A 19,707-nucleotide genomic window follows, 5' to 3' on the forward strand; every position below is an offset into this window, starting at 1 on the left:
CCAGAAGGTGGCATTTGTATGCAAGTGATTAGGGACTTGGGGAGCTTGAGAAAAAAGTTATTTCTTTTATGCAAACTGATGTGAAAAGTAAGGCTGAGACAATTAAAAATGAAGATCATCTCCCGATCCAGTCCCTTTGGCTGCAATCCCAGCCCCGCTTGTCTGCTACTGGAGGGGAGAAGGCTTTATTTTGTCTTGCTGGGGCTGACTGCTGAGTCACCACAGATAATAGCTTCCTCCAGTATCTTCCATAAACGGAGGGCAGCTGGCCACCACGCTCGATGGCTCCTCTGGGATGCCGCCTCCTTGTCGCTCTTCTGATTGTCATGAGCTGTCACAGATGGCATTTAACTACAATTTCCACAAAGGACACTTTCTTCCCACCACTGTTTATAGCTTTATGGGTTGTATTCTGTCCAAGGTTGGGGGATGGGGCACAAAATCCTTACCTAGAAGTAACTTTTTTATTGTATATAACCCAAGATTAATTTGCATCCTTGTAGGATTTCTATGTATCATTTATCGAGCTCTTGTAATGTGCCAGGCATGGTACTAACTCTGGGATGTTGGCCTGAACCCTATGAAATTGCAGATATCCAATTCCGCCTGCCAATGCAGGAGATATGGGTTTGATCCCTGGGTCGGGAAGATCCCCTGGAGTAGGAAATAGCAACACACTATAGTACTCTTTCCTGGGAAATCCCAAGGACAGAGAAGCCCAGCAGGCTATAGTCCATGGAGTGGCAAAAGATTCGGACGTGATTTAGCAGCTAAACAACAACAACCGAAATTGACCTACAAAACTAGACATTTCCCATGGTTTAACCTAATACTTAATTGCACTTAATCCTCAAAATAAGTCTACAGGGAGGTATCATTAAATTGATTTTTTTTGGATGGTGAGGAACCACGGTTCAGGGAGGCGTGTGTATTTGCTTAATCTTGCAGAACCAGGAGGCTGGCAGAGACTGCTGTCTTATGCTAAATAGCTTGCAGTATTCTGCACCTTATTCTGGGGCTTGGGGACCATATCTGAGTGTTTCAAGAGTTTGGACTAAACTTCAGTGCTTTTCAATAGCATGCAGTACTGTGCTCTGAGAAGGCATTTAAAACAAAATTTCAGAGTCATAGTGATGGGGGAGGTGTCCCTTTGGCATTTACCAGGCGGGCCAGGGGTGCTAAGCATCCTGTAAGGAGTGGGGTGGTCCTGACCCACATCAGTCATTCTGTTCCAAGGGTCAGCTGCTTCCTCCATAGGAACATGGGCTGGGGTGAACCCCAGGTTTCTTTGGCAATAGAACCCAATCATTTTGAGTCTTCAAAGGGAGTGCTTCTTTCTGTGCATAGCTGATAGGCTGTTCTGACCACCTCCTTTTTGAGGATGCGCTGGTCCTTCCAGGCTCAGGGTGGGCTCCTGAGGAACATGATTCTGGTAGGTGACTGCATCCTAGGCATAGCTAGGCATAGCTGGTTCATCCAGGGGTGGACACCTAGTCAGACTGATTTCTGGGAAAGCTGACCACATGTACAGACAGAGACCACATGTGGCTGGGACCACTGCACATGAACTTAGGCTTGCGGTGGTCGTCTTCCATCCACATGGGCCTTCAGCAGCCAAGAAGCTCACTTTTTTCTTGAAACCCTTCTTTGAAATTAGTCTTGGTAATTGTCTGGAAATAGATCCAGTACTCACCTATTTATCAAGGGGCTAATTTTGACAAAATGGACAAGCATAATTATAATTGGACAACAATTCAAAGTAAGGACATGGGTATTTTCCACGTCAAATGACTGACCTGCGGGTGTTTTTCATCTCATTGATATTTTTGTCGGCATTGAGAGCAGCTCTTTTCGATTGTTACCTCTTAAGAATCCAGCTTAATTATCTTCAAGGTTTTATCTTCGTAAAAGCCACTAAACTACTTGGAAATAATAGTTTCAGCATTATATGTGAAAGAATTCTATCCTCAGACACTGAAAGGAATGATGACAGCAAGAGACATCTACACGATGCTTCTTTTCTTTTCATAATTATAAGTATTAGATCCCATCATTATGAAAAATAATACACTTAATTTATTTTAAAAAATGGATTGTACCTGTTACATAATGGGAAAGAGATTCTCAGCTCATCAGTCACTTGCGGAAATTCTTTGAGATATGAGAGTTTTTTGGAACTTTTTTCTGGAGTTGACTTTCAAGGATTGAAAGTTGATTGTCAGGATTTCAGATAACTTCCAATGTTCTGGAACTGAGCCCAGCTCCTTCAGAGGGCCTGGCTTCACTTCAGGTCTTGATATGGGTTATTCATATCTGAATCTACTTCATTCATGGCTGGGGGAAGTTTCTATTGAGGAGAGTCTGGACTTCTCATGATCCCAAACCTCACCATGGCAGCAACATATAGGAAACAATAGGAAACCAAGATAGACAGGTCACTTTAATTCTCTGAACCTTATGAGTTTTGTTTTTGTTTTTTTGTTTTTAAAATGGGCTAATCATGCCTAGATCAAAGTGGGATTAAATGTCATAAGGCAGGTGAATGTGCTTTGGAAGTGAAAATAAGATGTCTGGCAGCTGAAACCTTGGCAATCTGACCTCTCTGTGATGCTGAGAGGCCATCAGTGTGTAACCATGGAGCAGAAACACAGGCGTCCATTGCTTGACTTCCAGTTTTCATGCTAATGCTGTCCCTTTGGTTTTGCAGGGCTTACGTCTGAAAAGCAAGCAGGTGAGGATAAGGGCAATGCACACAGACTCTGAAGATGAGCAGGCTGGCTGCCGAGGCCCCTGAGCCAAGGCCGAGTCCTGCAGTGGTGACCTGAGGCTTTGGAGAGGACCGCGCCGCATTGAACCAACACCTGCTGGCTCTGCTCAGTGGGCTGTGCTCAGCGGTGGCGAGCCTCACTTTTCTATTCTTGGATACCACTTACCTAGTGAGGATGTGGTGAGAAGTGAATGAGATTGTGTGTAGGAGAACTGGTCATTTATTGCCTGTTTCCTGGAACAACCTGCCACTCCCACCCTGGCCCAGGGTAACTCAGGGATGGGGGTGTCAGGCAACTGTGTGAGTGGGGATAAAATGGTCCCTTTATCTCTCTGGGGGATGGGGAATGTGTCAGAGATGAGGGAGAGATTCCTTCTTATCTGCTCTGGAAATGCACTCTAGTTTTCTTGATTTCTGAAAGCAAGTGACCCTAGCTCCTGCCTGGCTCCAAATGATAACCATTGGCCCATGTCCTGAATGGACATAAAGGTCAGTAACCGAAGATGCATTCCTGGGAAGTGTTCTTTGAGTCAGCTCTCAGGCAGCCATTGCTAGTGCCCATGAAGTTCCTCCTGGTCAACCGCTTAGTTCAGCCCAGTTCTCATCTGTAAGAATTCTCCATGAATAACAGGACAATCCAGTGTCTCAGAAGCTGCAACTTTTCCTTCTTAGATCAATGTCCAGAGTCGCCTCCTTTCTCTACCTGGCTGCCTGACTCCAAGGTCCTGATTTTGCTGGCCCTGCCTAACTCCCCTCACTTGAAGCGCGATGCATTTACACATAATTTCCAATCATTTCCATTCCTTGGCTCTGGACCTCTTCCCCTCTCCTCCTGCACTCAGTGATTCTTTAGGGGACCTTCTGGGGAAATTTCACTTGCTCTTTCCTTCTGTATCTTGCCTCTGCCCTCCCTCCAGCCTCTCCTGGTCTTTGGTCCTCCCCAAGACAAACTTTACACAAGGTGAGTGTCATCTTCCTCCTCACTGCTAGGGGTCCTCCTTTCTTCCAGGGTAAGCCCCTTCCTATAGCCATTCATCAGGTCTCTCTATCTCTACCCACCCTAGACTGGTATTCTGCCATGTTTCTCGTTGCTCTTTCAATAGTTCAAGTACTTCATGAAGTTTTAGGTATTTTTCCACGGCCCTAGGGATCAAAGGATGCACAAGTTCTGGAAGAATTACATGTCCCCAGAGATCTTATAGATATAGAAGAACTGATGCTTTTGAACTGTGGTGCTGGGGAAGACTCTTGAGAGTCCCTTGGACTGCAAGGAGATCCAACCAGTCAATCCTAAAGGAAATCAGTCCTGAATATTCATTGGAAGGACAGATGCTGAAACTGAAGCTCCAATCCTTTGGCCACCTGATGGGAAGAGCTGACTCATTAGAAAAGACCCTGATGCTGGGAAAGATTGAAGGCAAGAGGAGAAGGGGAAAACAGAGGATAAAATGGTTGGATAGCATTACCGACTGGATGGACATGAGTTTGAGTAAGCTCTGGGAGTTGCTGATGGACAGGGAAGCTTGACATGCTGCAATCCATGGAGTCACAAAGAGTCAGACACAACTGAGCGACTGTACAACAACAAGAAATCTTATTAAAGGCATTGCTATTACCGTTAAAAAAATATGTGTTTATGGGAGAGTGTGTAGCAAGCTAGGGAGTGGCTATAAATGACATTCTGTACTTCAGCCTATTCAGGCCAAAATAGAGCGATAGAATAGAATGTTATCATTCAAAAAAAAAAAAAAAATCAAGAAAGAAAAAAAGAAAATTCTGTAAAGCAATTATCCTTCAATTAAAAAATAAATTTAAAAAATAGTTTTGTTTTGTAGGCATCTGTTTGCAAAAGCTGTTTTTCATCGGATGAATGAAAGCTTTTTTTCTGGTTAATTTCTTTACGTAATGAAAATGACCTTGCCTTCTGAGATCCAAGTATATGATGGCATTCATGCATTTTTTAAGCTTCCTTCTCCACAATTATGCCTCAGTCAGAATATCTCATTTATGAGCTTAGTGACCCTGTGGCCACTCTGGTGGAAACATTGCGCCCACTCCCGCAGGTGCTTAACTAGAGAATTAAATTTTTCTAAAGACTTTATTTCACTGAATTTAATTGACTGAGATTTTTTTTTTCTAATTTTTGCTGTATCAGTATTAAGCTCTTTGGTGTGATTCAGTATTTGGAATTATTTAAAGCAAGTGCTTATATTAAATGGAGTGAACTTATCATTTTTAATGCTAATGTTTTTCAGTCTTGAAATGATTAAAATAACAGGAAGGTTTTGCAGAGGTCAAGTGTGAATATCATTTTTGCTTTCATTTTGAAAGATTTTAGCACAATTTCCTATCATCTGTTGACGTATACATTAGGCCCAGTGAGCGGGCACCATATATAATTCTTCCATGACCCATTTAAATTGTGTTCAGTTTAGGGGGTACCTCTGAGAATATGTTATGATTGTGTACTTTCTGTCTTCCCTTTTCTTCAACCCCTACCCTTGAGACAGACAGACAGACAGACAGACACCCACACACACAATCTTTATTTTGTTGGTTGGACCAACACAACCCTGGTACAAAGTACTCTATTGAGTTTTGAGGGGCTGAGACAGTGGGGTCTACTATTTTATACACCCAAGAAGAAAAACCATGATCAAATTTTTAAATTTTACTACTAAACTATTTATTTAAACTATTCATTTTCTCAAGGGCAAATAGTTGGATGGTCTGAATACAGGGAATTGAAAGTTATATTGTAGGTGAGTAGTAACAATGAAGTGACCTGTTACTTAATTTCTAGATCACTTGGGGTTTCTCATGGAGACACTGTGTGAGATGCAAGACCCATTTCATCCCACGTGACCCGCGAGGATATCTCCCAGGTACTCTCACGACCATGGGCTGATCATGTAGCATTCACAAATCCTCCTACCTTCTCACCCCTGACGGACATTACCCCGACCCCAGCGAATCTAGGCATGTTATCATACTTTGGACACTCAAGCACACGCACTTCCAACTGGGCCAGCTCCCAACCCCAGGTCAGAGTCTGCTGTCTCCCACTGCCCCCAGCACTTGGGTGTCAGGTTGTACCTGTGAGTAGACTCTGAGGCGGAGCTTAGAATACTCGCAGGGTGATGGGGTATGACAGGTGTTCTGTTATCACAGCCATGTAGGAATTGTGAGTAAAAAAATGTTTCCCCTGCCACATTGCTAGAGAAAGGATGCCGCAGCCATCAGCTTCTACAGCCATGCCATCGGTGAGCCCTGAGGCGACTCAGGGTGAAGATGAATAGGTTGCCAAGCTCTCACCCCTGGCAGTCACCCTGACTGTGCACCCTGAAGGGATTCAAGATGGAGAAAAGCAAGATGCTGGCTTTAGATATTTAAAGTGAAAAGTGAAAGTGTTACTTAGTCGTGTCTGACTCTTTGCGACTCTATGGACTGTAGCCAGGCTCCTTTGTCCGTGGAATTCTCCCGGCAAGAATACTGGAGTGGATTGCCATTCCTTTCTCCAGGGGATCTTCCCGACCCAGGGATCAAATCTGGGTCTCCTGCATTAGAGGTGGATTTTTTTTAACATCTGAGCCACCTGGGAAGCCCCCCAGATATTTAAGGTGCACATCACAGGAGTGATCTCCATGAGCCTACACTCTTGTGTCTTCCCATACATACAAGAGTGCTGAAGTCATCAACCTGAGATGTTATCTTTAATTAGCAGTCATCTTTTGATGTTCTGACTACCTGGTCTTTGTAGTAAAGACTCATATATTCTGGTTCCCTCCTTACCTCTTCAGAGCAGTCCCTCAGAGCTGTCTGAGATGCCGTGTCCCAGACTTAGATGCTCAGCTTTGCTTGCCATGTAAAACGTAATTCTCAGCTTTTAGGTTGTGCACTTTTCTTTGGTCCACAGAGTGAAGGCCAGGGTAGGACTGGGGTGGAGGATGTGGGCTATGACTCCAGCAGACTCACAGGAAGTTTCAGAGCTGGGATGGAGGACCCTGGAGGACTGTCTCAAATTGGGCAAGGGGTCCAGGCCTTTGTTGGATGTGGACATGTCATTAGAACAGCACTGTGGCTTTGGGTGAGGCAGCTCCCTTGGACTGAGGGCAGGCTCCCAGGGGACTGAGGGCAGGGCTGGGTTCATCACCATCATTGACACTCAGCAGCTGGAGAGTGAGACTTCAGTCCTGGAAGAGCAGGGGTCTGAGGATGGCCACTGGAGCATCTTCCAAGAAAGAACCTCTGCCATGGTCCAAGTCTGCCTGGGCTTCCATGATAGAGGACCATGCAGTGGGTGGCTTAAACACAGATATTTATCATCTCACAGCCTGGAGGCTGGAAGTCCAAGGTCAAAGTGCCAGCAGGGTCAGTGTCTCCAGGGACCTTGCTCCTTGGCGTGTTGATGGCCATCTCCCCCCACCATGTCCTCACATGGCTGTCCCTCTGGATGTGTCTATGTCCTGACCTCCTCTTCTCATAAGGACACCAGCCACACTGGGCCAAGGTCCATCTATATGACTTCATTTTGCCTTCATCATCTCATTAAACGCCCCACCTCCAAAATATACGGTGGGAGTAGGAGGTAGCTGGGGAGCACAATTTAGCTTGCAACATCGGACAAGTGGGCTGGCTCTGCAGAACCACTGATCTGAAATTTCGAGGACAGTGTCTGGAGAGTGAATTGCGGGAGCTCACCTGTGGAGGAAGGAAAGACAGGGGAACTAATTAATGGCTGAACAAAGCACAATTCCGAATGTTGTCACTGTCGGCCTTAGAGAAAGGGCTCTTTGAACATAAATACTTACTGACCTTTCCAACAAAGAGTGAGCTGTGGAGGGTGGCACACCCGCTCTGGGAGCCTTCCAGGAGGCTTCACCCTGGGGGCTGACTTGCACATTTAATTGGGGGAAAAGGGACTGCAGGTTGTAAGATGACCTTTTCATCTGTAAACAGGGAGTGACTTAGACCTTGAGAATATTAGTGGCTGCAGATGAGATTGCGGCAATTGAAACTAGAAGATGAGATGACAGAAGTCCATGGAACCGTGGCTGATGGACTCGATGTGTACCTGTCCCATTCCTCTAGAATCCCCCTTTTCTCCTTCTCAGGGAGCGTTTGTAAGGAAAGAGTGACCTCACTGAGGGTCAGGTGGGGTGGAAGTTTGGATAAGTTAACTCACGTTATTTTAAGTGAGACTGAGAGACACAGGGTGGGTGGGAGAGAAGAGAAAGCACAGAGACAATAAGCCTGCAATGCCAGGATGGCAGCCATGTGACATTTGCTGAAACATTGGAAGACCACGACCAAATATTTCCATTAATCTCTTTTTTCTTTAAAAAGGCAATAAAACACATGTCAGGGAGGTTTACAACAGATTAGTTATGCCAGTAATTTATTTATTTATATTTGTTTATAGTAAGTCCTTGTTGGATATCTATTTTATTTTTTTAATTAAACTTTTTATTTATATTGGAGCATAGCCAATTATGGGCTTCCCTGATGGTGCAGACAGTAACTGCCTGCAATGTGGGAGACCCAGGTTTGATCCCTGGGTTGGAAAGATCCCCTGGAGAAGGAAATGGAAACCCACTCCACTATTCTTGCCTGGGAAATCTCATGTACAGAGGAGCTTTGTGGGCTATGGTCTGTGGGGCGGCAAAAGAACTGGACATGACTTAGGGACTAAATAACAACCACAAAAACTCAAAGAGAGACTAAATTTTTGCAGACAACACACACACGAATGAAGCATTATGATAAAGAAATGCTTCCAGGAGAGGTTTGTTGAATAAGTTTGCATTTCCACACTTGTAAGTACAACCAGATTGAAGGCAGGAGGAGAAGGGGATGGCAGAGCATGAAACGGTTGGATAGCATCACTGACTCAACAGACATCAGTGAGCAAGCTCTGGGAGATGGTGATGGGTAGGGAAGCCTGGCGTGCTACAGTCCATGGGGTCACAAAGAGTTGGACATGACTGAGCGACTGAACTGACTGAGATACAACCAGGGTAACCTCCTGGCTCTGGATCATGTGTGTCTAGAGGTTGGAGACAGGTGGACTCTGTAGGAGGGATTGTTCATAAAATTGAAGGCAGCAGGAATCAAGGTGGGGGATCAAAGACTGGAGCCCGTGGGGCCTCCCATTAAGGTGGAGATGCTCAGACTCTGGGTTGGGGACCTATAGTCACCAAGGGACCACAGTTGGCTTCTGGCTGGAGAGCAGTGAAGGCAGAAGGAAGGGGGCAAACCAGTCAGTGATGCTGGGCTGGTGAATCACTCCATCAGAGTGACACATTTTCTGTCGGTCCTGAAACCTTCCCTGGTTAGGGACTAGGACAGAGCTGTGACTGCACATGGTGGCCACCAAAACCCATGAAGAGGCAGAGAAATGAAGGAGGAGATGGATTTTCTTAAAGTCCCCATAGCTCCTGCCATTGTATGCCAATGGTGCACTGGGTATGAAAGTCTGATGAAAAGCCTTAGGTCATCAATATATAGTGTTCCTATAAATAAGCCCAAAGGAAGATTTGAAAGATTTCCTGGCCCAACCCTGCACCTTCAGGCAGGCCCATGCTTCCAAGAAAATGAAAATAATCTGTCCATATTATATATTTTTTCATATATTGCAGAACCATATGTCTGTATTTTAATTCAGCAAGGCTGAAGAATTCCCCCAAATCTAATATATGAAGCTGTAGATCTAATTCTCCTGAAGTTCTTTCAAAATTTATCTCCCAGCTCAATATATTTAGTGTATATATTTTTGCTTAGGTTGGCAGATGTGAGGTTTTAATATTTCTATATTACTAGTGCAGGAAATGAGACGCTGAGGAATGCGGAGGCTTGGCCAAGGTCATAAGGCAAACGATTGCTCACGTCAAGAATTAAAGTTCTAAGCTTCTGTTTTCTGGTTCATCTTCCATGTAAGACGGTGTTTGGTTGACCTAAGGAGAGTTATTGGATAGGGATGTGTTGAAGCTATTTAAATAAGATTGTTATTAATACATGTAAGAGTCAGCAATGACTATGCACGTCCTAACAGGGGATAGGAGAAGTAGAGGCGGGTGGTAAGAGTGAGCCTGAGAAGTTGGGAAGGAGTGAGTGATGTGTGTGTGTGTGTGTGTCCTCTCAGTGCTTCAAGCAGTGACTCTCAAACTTGACTGCTCATCAGAACCACATTACTGATGTTCAGTCACTCAGTCATGTTCGACTGTGACCCCATGGACCGCAGCACGCCAGGCTTCCCTGTCCTTCACTATCTCCCTGAATGTGCTCAAACTTATGTCCACTGAGTTGGTGATGCCATCCAACCATTTCACCCTCTGTTGCCCCCTTCTCCTGCTGCCTTCAATCTTTCCTAGCATCAGGGTCTGTTCTGATGAGTCAGCTTTTCATATCAGGTGGCCAAAGCACTGGAGCTTTAGCTTCAGCATCAGTCCTTCCAATGAATATTCAGGGCTGATTTCCTTTAGGATTGACTGGTTTGATCTCCTTGCAGTCCGAGGGGCTCTCAAGAGTCTTCTCTAGCACGACAATTTGAAAGCATCAGTTCTTTGGTACTCAGTGTTTTTTATGGTCCAAGTCCATCCATTTGTTATCTATTACCCTTGTCCTTGGGGAGTCCAAGACAAGGGTCATGGAGCCAATGCCATCCTTGGTCTCATGGCTGGTTGTATTGGGGTGCCACTGCCCAAGAGCATAGATGCAACTGGCTGGGAGTTGCGGTCCAAGAGCCCATCTAGGGACGTGATGGAGGAGCACTCAGTGCCAGGGTGCCTGTGGAGCTGGCCAGTGAGCATGACGGAGACATGTTCTGTGTCACTCGTGGGCACTGACTTCTCACGGATGGCTTAATTTTCCCTCTGTGGCCACATTCAGCATCTGCCTTGTATCTTCTAAAACAGACACAACCTCACAACTCATTAACAAGAGACAGCTATTTTACTAAAGATGCCCTGGGAAACGGTGATGGTGGTTTAGTTGCCAAGTGGTGTCTCACTCTTGCGACCCCATGGACTGTAGCCTACCAGGCTCCTTTGTCCACTGGATTCTCCAGGCAAGAATCCTGGAGCGGAGTACCATTTCCTTCTCCAGCCCTGGGGAAATGAAGAGTGTTAAGCTGTGTGCCATGGCCACACAATGAAATTCCCCACAAGGTTCTTCTAGCCATTCCTGGAAAGTCTTCCCTAAGGGTTTGTTAGGTCATCCATGTACTTGGTTGTGTCACCATAACAACGTACCGCAGGGTGGGAGGCTTAACCAATAGAAAGTTGTTTTCTCTCCGTTGGGGAGCCTGGCAGTCTGAGATCAGGGTGTGGGCATGGCTTGTGTCTCCTGAGGCCTCTCTCCTTGACTTGCAGAAGGCCATCTTCTCCCTGTATGCTCATGAAATGAGGACTCTTCTCCCTGTGTCCTCCTCTCTGAAATGGGACTGGGTCCAGATTTCCTCTTCTGATAAGACACCAGTCCTGTTGGACTTGAGCCCACCCATAGGATCTCAGTTTGCCTTAGTTACCTCTTCCAAGACCCTGTCTCCAAGTATAGTCACATTCAGGAGTACAAGGGGTTAGGGCCTTAATACATGACTTTTCTGTCTGTGCTCAGTCACTAAGTCGTGTCCGACTCTTTGACCCCAGGGACTGTAACCTGCCAAGCTCCTCTGTCCGTGGGATTCTCCAGGCAAAAGTACCGCAGTGGGCTGCCATTTCTTCTGCCAGAGGATCTTCCTGACCCAGGGATCCAAACCACATTTCTTACGTCTCCTGCATTGACAGGTGGATTCTTTACCACTGCACCACCTGGGGAGCCATGAATTCTGGGGGGATACAGTTCAGCCTATAACATCATTCACCCTCTCTTTCATAACCTTCATAATCCCCTGCTTTGTCCCAAACAGTTGCAGGCTCTACTCAGTAAAGCCACAGCCCACCCTCTGGGCGCCCGTCTTCTTGGAAGCTCCAGCAACGACGTCTTCACTGCTTCTCCAACCCCAAGCTCTTGCGGTTCCATATGTGTGTCTGCGCTAGAGCCAGGGCAGCAGATCACAGGCTGGCGCTCCATGTCCCTTCTCTTGTCTCCTCTGCCTGAGCACAGCCTGCAAACCACGGGACCCGCCAAGACTCCCACTGGGAGAGCCCCCCTCCCCCTCCAGGCCTAGGGTGCTCAGAATTCCCACCCACTGAGGCGTCCCTGCAGAGGATGTGGTTCTGCGCCTCAAGGGGAGGAGGGAGCCCTGCCCTCCCTCCTCTGGTCTGCAGTACATCAGAGGGCGGCATTGTGGACCTGGTTCTTGACCTTGACCTTCCTCTTCCCAACTCCCCTTCCTAAGCCCCTGGGGAGTCCTAAGGGCATCCTATCTGTGTTCTCCCGTGTGTGAAACTGGGGACAGAATTTTGAGGAGTATGCTGTCAGGATGGGCTGGCAGGCAGATGCTTTGAGAGCTTGCAAATGCTTCATGTGGTTAGGATATGTATGTACATGCTTAATTTATATATTAAACCCATTTATCTTGCTCTGTGAAATAGGAATTATTATAATGAATGTACCAATTTTCCCACTGAAAAGGGATTTTCTACAGATACAGTTCCCTCGTAAAGTGGCTCTAAATGAAGAAGGTGGGGTCACAAGCCATGGAGAGACTCCTGATTCTTTCTTCTTCGTGGTCCTGCTCACTGGTGTTCACAAGGCTCAGACAAGGGCTCAGACCCAGTGCTTCTGTGTCAGCCTCCTTGGGCAGCCTGTGCTCGATGGTTCTGAAGTTTCCATCCAGCGCTCACACTGCTCATTGTATTTATCTGTTCTATTTTCATCTTGAAATGTGCATTCTGGCTCCATCAGTCAGTTCAGTCACTCAGTCATGTCCAACTCTTTGTGACCCCACGAACCGCAGCACACCAGGCCTCCCTGTCCATCACCAACTCCCAGAATTTACCCAAACCCATGTCCATTGAGTCGGTGATGCCATCCAACCATCTCATCCTCTGTCGTTGTCCCCTTCTCCTCCTGCCCTCAATCTTTCCCAGCATCAGGGTCTTTTCGAATGAGTCAGCTCTCCTCATCAGGTGGCCAAAGTATTGGAGTTTCAGCTTCAACATCAGTCCTTCCAATGAACACCCAGGACTGATCTCCTTTAGGATGGACTGGTTGGATCGCCTTGCAGTCCAAGGGACTCTCAAGAGTCTTCTCCAACACCACAGTTCAAAAGCATCAATTCTTCGGCACTCAGCCTTCTTCACAGTCCAACTCTCACATCCATACATGACCACAGGAAAAACCATAGCCTTGACTAGGCAGACCTTTGTTGGCAAAGTAATGTCTCTGCTTTTTAATATGCTGTCTAGGTTGGTCATAACTTTTCTTCCAAGAAGTAAGCATATTTTAATTTCATGGCTGCAGTCACCATCTATAATGATTTTGGAGCCCCCCAAAATAAAGTCAGCCACTGTTTCCACTGTTTCCCCGTCTATTTGCCATGACATGATGAGACCAGATGCCATGATCTTAGTTTTCTGAATGTTGAGCTTTACGCCAACTTTTTCACTCTCCTTTTTCATTTGCATCAAGAGGCTCTTTAGTTGTCCTTCACTTTCTGCCATAAAGGTGGTGTCATCTGCGTATCTGAGGTTACTGATATTTCTCCCGGCAATCTTGATTCAAGTTTGTGCTTCTTCCAGCCCAGCGTTTCTCATGATGTACTCTGCATAAAGTTAAATAAGCAGGGTGACAATATACAGCCTTAATGTACTCCTTTTCCTATTTGGAACCAGTCTGTTGTTTCATGTCCAGTTCAAACTGTTGCTTCCTGACCTACATACAGGTTTCTCAAGAGGCAGGTCAGGTGGTCTGGTATTCCCATCTCTTTCAGAATTTTCCACAGTTTATTGTGATCCACACAGTCAAAGGCTTTGGCATAGACAATAAAGCAGAAATAGATGTTTTCTGGAACTCTCTTGCTTTTTCGACGATCCAGCGGATGTTGGCAATTTGATCTCTGGCTCCAACACTCTGCAAAAACCATGTAGAAGCCTCTTCTTAGATGGTGCCCAGAGGGGTTCTGTTCTCTCATTTTACCTCACTTTTATTCTTTGATATGAAGCTCATCCACCCTCCCCTTGGGAACTGGGGACCTGCCAGCAGGGCCAGGACCAAAGCGGGCACACAGTTTAAAGAGGCACCAGCCTCCAGGTTTGAGCAAGCGCAGCTCTGGCATTTGCAGGAGCCTGGGAGTGAGTGCCTCCTTAAATCTTGCACCTGCCCTGCAGTTGCCACTTCTTACTTCCTTCTCCAAACTCAGCAAGTGGCTTCGGTGGATCCAGCTGGTGGGGATTCAAACAGTAGGTCACCCAACTATTCCCAGGTCCCCCTAGGGTATCTGCATTTCAGGGTGGCTGTGAGGCAGAGTTGGTGGGACCTCACCCCCAAGCAGTCATGTGGGTCATCCCCAGGCAGTGAGTAAGGATGATCAGGAAAGAACTTGGAGAGGATTAGGATTCACATGATTGTTGGGGTGGAGAGGAGGGGGTGCCTGCTGGGAACAGAAAGCCTGGAGAAGGAAGGCATACAGGTGGCATGAAAGCCCTCTGGGGTGTCAGATGAGAGAGGGAGGGGCTGTGGAGGAGGATGTTGGAGGGAGAGGCCGCTGGGGTGATGGCTGGATGGAAATGGAGAGAGTCAGAGACAGGGCTCTGATTAACATCAATTCCACGAGTGACTGTGGATAGAGTGTCTGTGCTCCAGGTGACAGGTGAAGCCCATAGAGCATCTGAGGATCATACTGTGGGACCCAGGTCCTCATTTATTTGTCTACACCAGCTGTTTGGAAGCCATCACTTGAATATGCTTGCATCTCTGGTGGGTCCTTTACATGTGAGGTGATACTCTTATTCTTTGAAGTATTTGCCATGAGAAGGCATTCTTGTTAGCATGCTGAGGCTCCTACTTGAATCTGGACCCAGTTGAAGCCAGCAAGTTGCAGGCAGGTGTCCTGACTAGTGATGGACCAAGGAGACGGGCAGCCACATGTATCTCAGGTCTGAGGATTGGCTGCATTCCCTTCTGTAACATCTGCCTTGTCAAAATCAAGGGCCTACGCAGATGCTGCTCAGGGTCTTAGCAGTCCAGTTCAGTTCAGTTGCTCAGTCGTGTCTGACTCTTTGTGACCCCATGGCCTGCAGCACACCAGGCTTTCCTGTCCATCATCAACTCCTGGAGTTTGTGCAAACTCATGTCCATTGAGTCGATGATGCCACCCAATCATCTCATCTTCTATCGTCCCCTTCTCCTCCTGCCTTCAGTCTTTTCCAGCATCAGGATCTTTTCCAAGGAGTCAGTTCTTTGCATCAGGTGGCCAAAGTATTGGAGATTCAGCTTAGCAGTCCAGACCTGGGCAAAAGGATCTTCACTGCCAGGCTGGATGGGCAGATTCCAGGGTCAAAGCCAAGTCTTCTCCAGCACTGGTGAGGCTATCACACCCATAGGAATAGCTGGGGAGAGGGGGGATGCTCTCCTCTGAGGAGTCACAGTGTGACTCTCCAAGTCCATGACCCCAGCTGCTCAGTTCCTCCCGCTGGAGATGAGTACCTCGGGCACAGGCAGGCTGGCAGATTTGGGGTTGGAGAAGGAGGAGCAGAAAATGTTCAACTCTGAAAGCTGAGATTGTGCTATGAAGGGCAGGCGCCTCCTGAGTAAACCAGGGGGTTGCTGGGTGGCTAGCATCAGGATTTTCAGAACTGCTCTTCCTTCCAAAAAAAAACCTTCTGCTTGCCGACATTGAGAGTGCATTTTCCACGTATCTCAACCCCGTACCCATTGGAATTATGAAGAGTGACAAGTCTGTGATGATCTCTGTGCTTTCTACTTAGACTATCTTGTCATCTGTCCTTTCCCTCCCTGGCGGGGCTAGGAGCCCTAACCCAGCCTGCCTTTCTCCTTTGCTCCACTAGGTGGCCCTGGGAGCTCTCAGATATCTGCCAGGCGTTCAGACAGGTGAATGAATCTCATTGGCTCAGAGGAAGCATGATGCCACCGGGCAGCCCTTTTTAAGAGAAAAGCCAGAACCGGGAGCAGCGACCCCTGAGCAGTGCTCTCCGTGTGGCCGGTGGGGATACAGAGCTGCCCGTTGTTACAGCATCATGAGTGAGGTGAGTGGGGCTTCCACTCTGGGAGGGAAACCTGGGGGTGAGACGGGGCAAAGTTACCCTCAGAAAATGTGAAGGGCTTCCGAGTGGTGAGGGCATGTCGACCCTGGAGCTATTTACCTGGAAGCCTGACTCTGTTCCTATCTGGGTTTGCGTGGCAAGTGCAAAAATTGGTTAAGTTGCAACTTTTACAAATTCAAAATGAAAGGGCTTCATTGTTTGCTTCTGATTGAACTGTGAGTTGGAAAATGCTTTGGGATTTAGACCTCAGGAGAGAAGGCTGAGTGAGTGTTTTTAGTCTCTTGCAAAGATTTGTCCTCTTGAGGTGTGTGGGTCTTCACATGTCTTCCTTGGTGGGTACCTTTCAGAATGTGAGCAGGCTGGCCATCTGGTGAAAGTCAGCCTCTGAAGAGAAGCAAGGGAAGGATTGCACTGCATGATCCTGTGGAAACCTTGCCTGTACAAACTACATCTGCAGTTAATCACAGTAAAACCAGGAGAGAAATGCAAGTCCAATGAACCACGAAAAATCTGTGTGTATGGTTGTGTGGGTCTAAGATGGGAGAGACCCTGGGAGAAGAGGGGCTACAGTTTTCAACTGAAAGTCACTGAGCTGCATCTGTTTACGCAGAAGAGAGTTTGTTGGGGGGCAAACTGAATGCTCACTGTATTTTTAAAAAGATCGTATTCTCTGTCTTTATGAAAAGGCAGATTTGGGGTTGTATAGCATCACCCTCTAATTTGCACTTGGTAACCAAGACAAACCCACTTTCATTTCCTTTTGGTTGGCACTTAAATCATTACTTTTTAGATCTTTTATTTTGTCTGTCTTCTTTTTTTTAACAGACGGGTGAACCTTTTTTGGAAATCTACAGTAAAATTAACAACTTTAAAAATAAAGTGCCTCTTTCCTGCTTTCATATGTCTAATGGGTGACTTTTGATATAAAAGATTGCCTGCAATGCAGGAGACCCAGGTTCGATCCCTGGGTTGGGAAGATCCCCTGGAGAAGGGAATGGCAACACACTCCAGTATTTCTTGCCTGGAAAATCCCATGGACAGAGGAGCCTGGTGGGCTACAATCTATGGGGTCACAAAGAGTCGGACATGACTGAATGACTTACATATATATACATATATATACAGTAAAATTAACAACTTCAGCAATAAAATGCCTCTTTCCTGCTTTCGTTTGTCTGATGGGTGACTTTTGATACAAGCATGACAGGTAGATGGAGCAGGCAAAGTGTTATGAGAGTTAGAAATTGGGTTTGGGATGGAGCCAAGGGGAAGGAGGAGGGCAAGTATGGATGGAAGAAGGGAAGGCAGGGTTATTCCAGCAGCAACAAGGTGACCGCCATGGCAGCTCCTGTTTGCCCAGCATCCTTAGAACCAAGCGGGGTATCAAATTGTCTTATTTGAACTTCCTTACAACCCCGTGAATTAGAATAGAATTACCACGTGCATGCTAAGTTGCTTCAGTTGTGTCTGACTCTGTGACACTATGGACTTCAGCCTTTCAGGCTCCTCTGTCCATGAGATTCTCCAGGCAAGAATACTGGAGTGGATTGCTGTGCTCTCCTCCAGGGGATCTTCCCGACCAAAGGTCTTATGTCTCTTGCATTGGCAGGGGGGTCCTTCACCACTAGCGTCATCTGGGAATAAGTGGGTGCTGTTATGATTCCCAACTGACGGATGAGGAAACTGAGGCACAGGTTAAGGTCAGTTGGCTCAAAGCCACCAGCTCGTGAAGAGTAGAGTCAGGACTTGGGTGGGTCTTGATGTCCAAATGGCACATGGAATTTCCTGGTCCATGTGAACGATGGTTGCCAGAGAAGGAGAAAGAGGTGGAGGGAGGGGGTGAGGGTGGGGGGCGAGGCCAGGAAGCTGGGCCTCCTGGTCCTGAATGCTCACTTGAGGGGCTTTCTACAGACTCAACGGAGATTCTAGAAGCTTCTCTGCACCAGCTCACCTTGCTTGCAAGTAGCATGAACAACTGTGGAGTGGGGGTTTTTATACAACTTAATAGGTCCATGTAGAAGGGCTTAGAAACCTGTGCAGCCCAGGGGCCTCCCTGTGTTCGATTAGGTTGGCTAAAGGGGACTCTTCCGGAGTGGGGAACTTCCTGCTGGTTCTCCCCTCTGGCTGTCACCCCCATCTTCAGCAGAGTCTCCTTGCTCAGCATCTAGAGCTTTCTAGAACGCCTCAGCTTGGCAGTGTTCACTTAACTGTGGGTCCTCAGGGAGACAGCAAGTATCCCAGAGCTCACCCATCATTAGGATCACAACCTCATTTCTGCTGAACCTGTAATTAGGGCAGTTCTGCAACCACAGCCCTGCCCCCCAGCATCTCTCAGATGCCTTGCCGGGCTCTTCCAAGAACTCTGCCTCTTTCCTTTAATATTGATAAACTCCCACAGTGTCTCACACCTTGACCTCCCTTTGCTACCACCCACCTCAATCCAGCCCCCCTCTCTTCCTCCGACATGGGTTCCCTGCTCAGGTCACGTGCAGTCCCATCCTCTGAGTGACCAGCTCCCTGGCTCATCTCCCACTTTTGGGAGTGTTCTCATTGGAGAGTGGGAATTGGTCCTTTGACTCAAACTTAAATCTACTTAAAACATTTAATAAAGTTGAACAGAAGCTCCTTTCTGGGTAGAGGACTGGATCTCCCCTCCCTTCTCCTCAAGCTTTTCTTTAGTTAGATGAATTCCACATGGCTTCTGGTTTTAATAACTCTCAGGTGGGTGTGGATTTCAGATGATCATTTACTTACCCATGTAACTAATTACCCCAGAGAGTCAAAGCAGCAGATTTTTTCAGACTTTCCTATGACTTTGGGTTTTATTTGATTCTGATGGGCACCTCATTCCTGCTCCAGATGTTCGGGTTCATCTCCTGCTCTAGAAATTCTGAGGTTCACAGCTGGGCTGGGAGGAGAGGCTCCCCAATGGCTAAATGCTCCCCGGAGTGGGCTCTCTGAGTTCTTGCAGCCTTTCATGAGGGGATTGAGCCTGCAGCTTGCTTCAAATTGGGTGACTTTAGGACAACACAACATCTTCTTTTTCCCTTTTGACAATGCTTTATGGGGAAAATGGCATGTGATTGAAAAGAGAAGCTCACATGTAGCAAGGCAAGTAAAGTCCAAATTTAGGGCAACGTGACAGAGTGGAGGTGGTTGATGGGGGTGTCTCATTTGCATTTCGGTATTAAAGTGTGTCAAGGTGCCTGGAGCAATCTACGAGATGAGCTGCAAGATCACTTAGCAGGGATTAAGATGCAGGCTTAGGTACATTTGCTGGATTAGAAATCCTAACCACCACGGCTGAAGTTTACAAAATGCATTCTCATCTTTTCCCACTGGATTTCCCACACAGGGAGACGAAAAAGGCTCCCTTTGTTTAGTGACCTAATAATACCATTTGAAATAAGTTCCCCCAATAATGACAGTCAGTCCCATTTTCTCATTCAGGTGTCTTTTTAAGTTGCTTTTCAAAAGAACTGATTTTAGTAGAGCCAGGAGCAAGAATGTAATGCATAACGGCACGTTTGGAGAGTGGCTTTGCAAAATGACACGTACTTTTTGTGAGGCGGTGGGGTGTTCCCTGTTGCATAATACACCCTTGACCGCTGTGAATTAGACTTGAAACCCCTTTGGGAAAGTGTTCTCCTGACCCTTCCTTGTTGCTGTTCACGGTCTCTTTTCTAGCATCGGCTTCAGTGGGATGTTGCAATTTGGTGCCAGGTTTCTGGGCCTTTCTCTCATCCAGACATTGGCAGTGACAAAAGGACTGCT

This window comes from Budorcas taxicolor, chromosome 1 (assembly GCF_023091745.1).
Source record: "Budorcas taxicolor isolate Tak-1 chromosome 1, Takin1.1, whole genome shotgun sequence".
In the NCBI taxonomy this organism is placed as follows: domain Eukaryota; kingdom Metazoa; phylum Chordata; class Mammalia; order Artiodactyla; family Bovidae; genus Budorcas; species Budorcas taxicolor.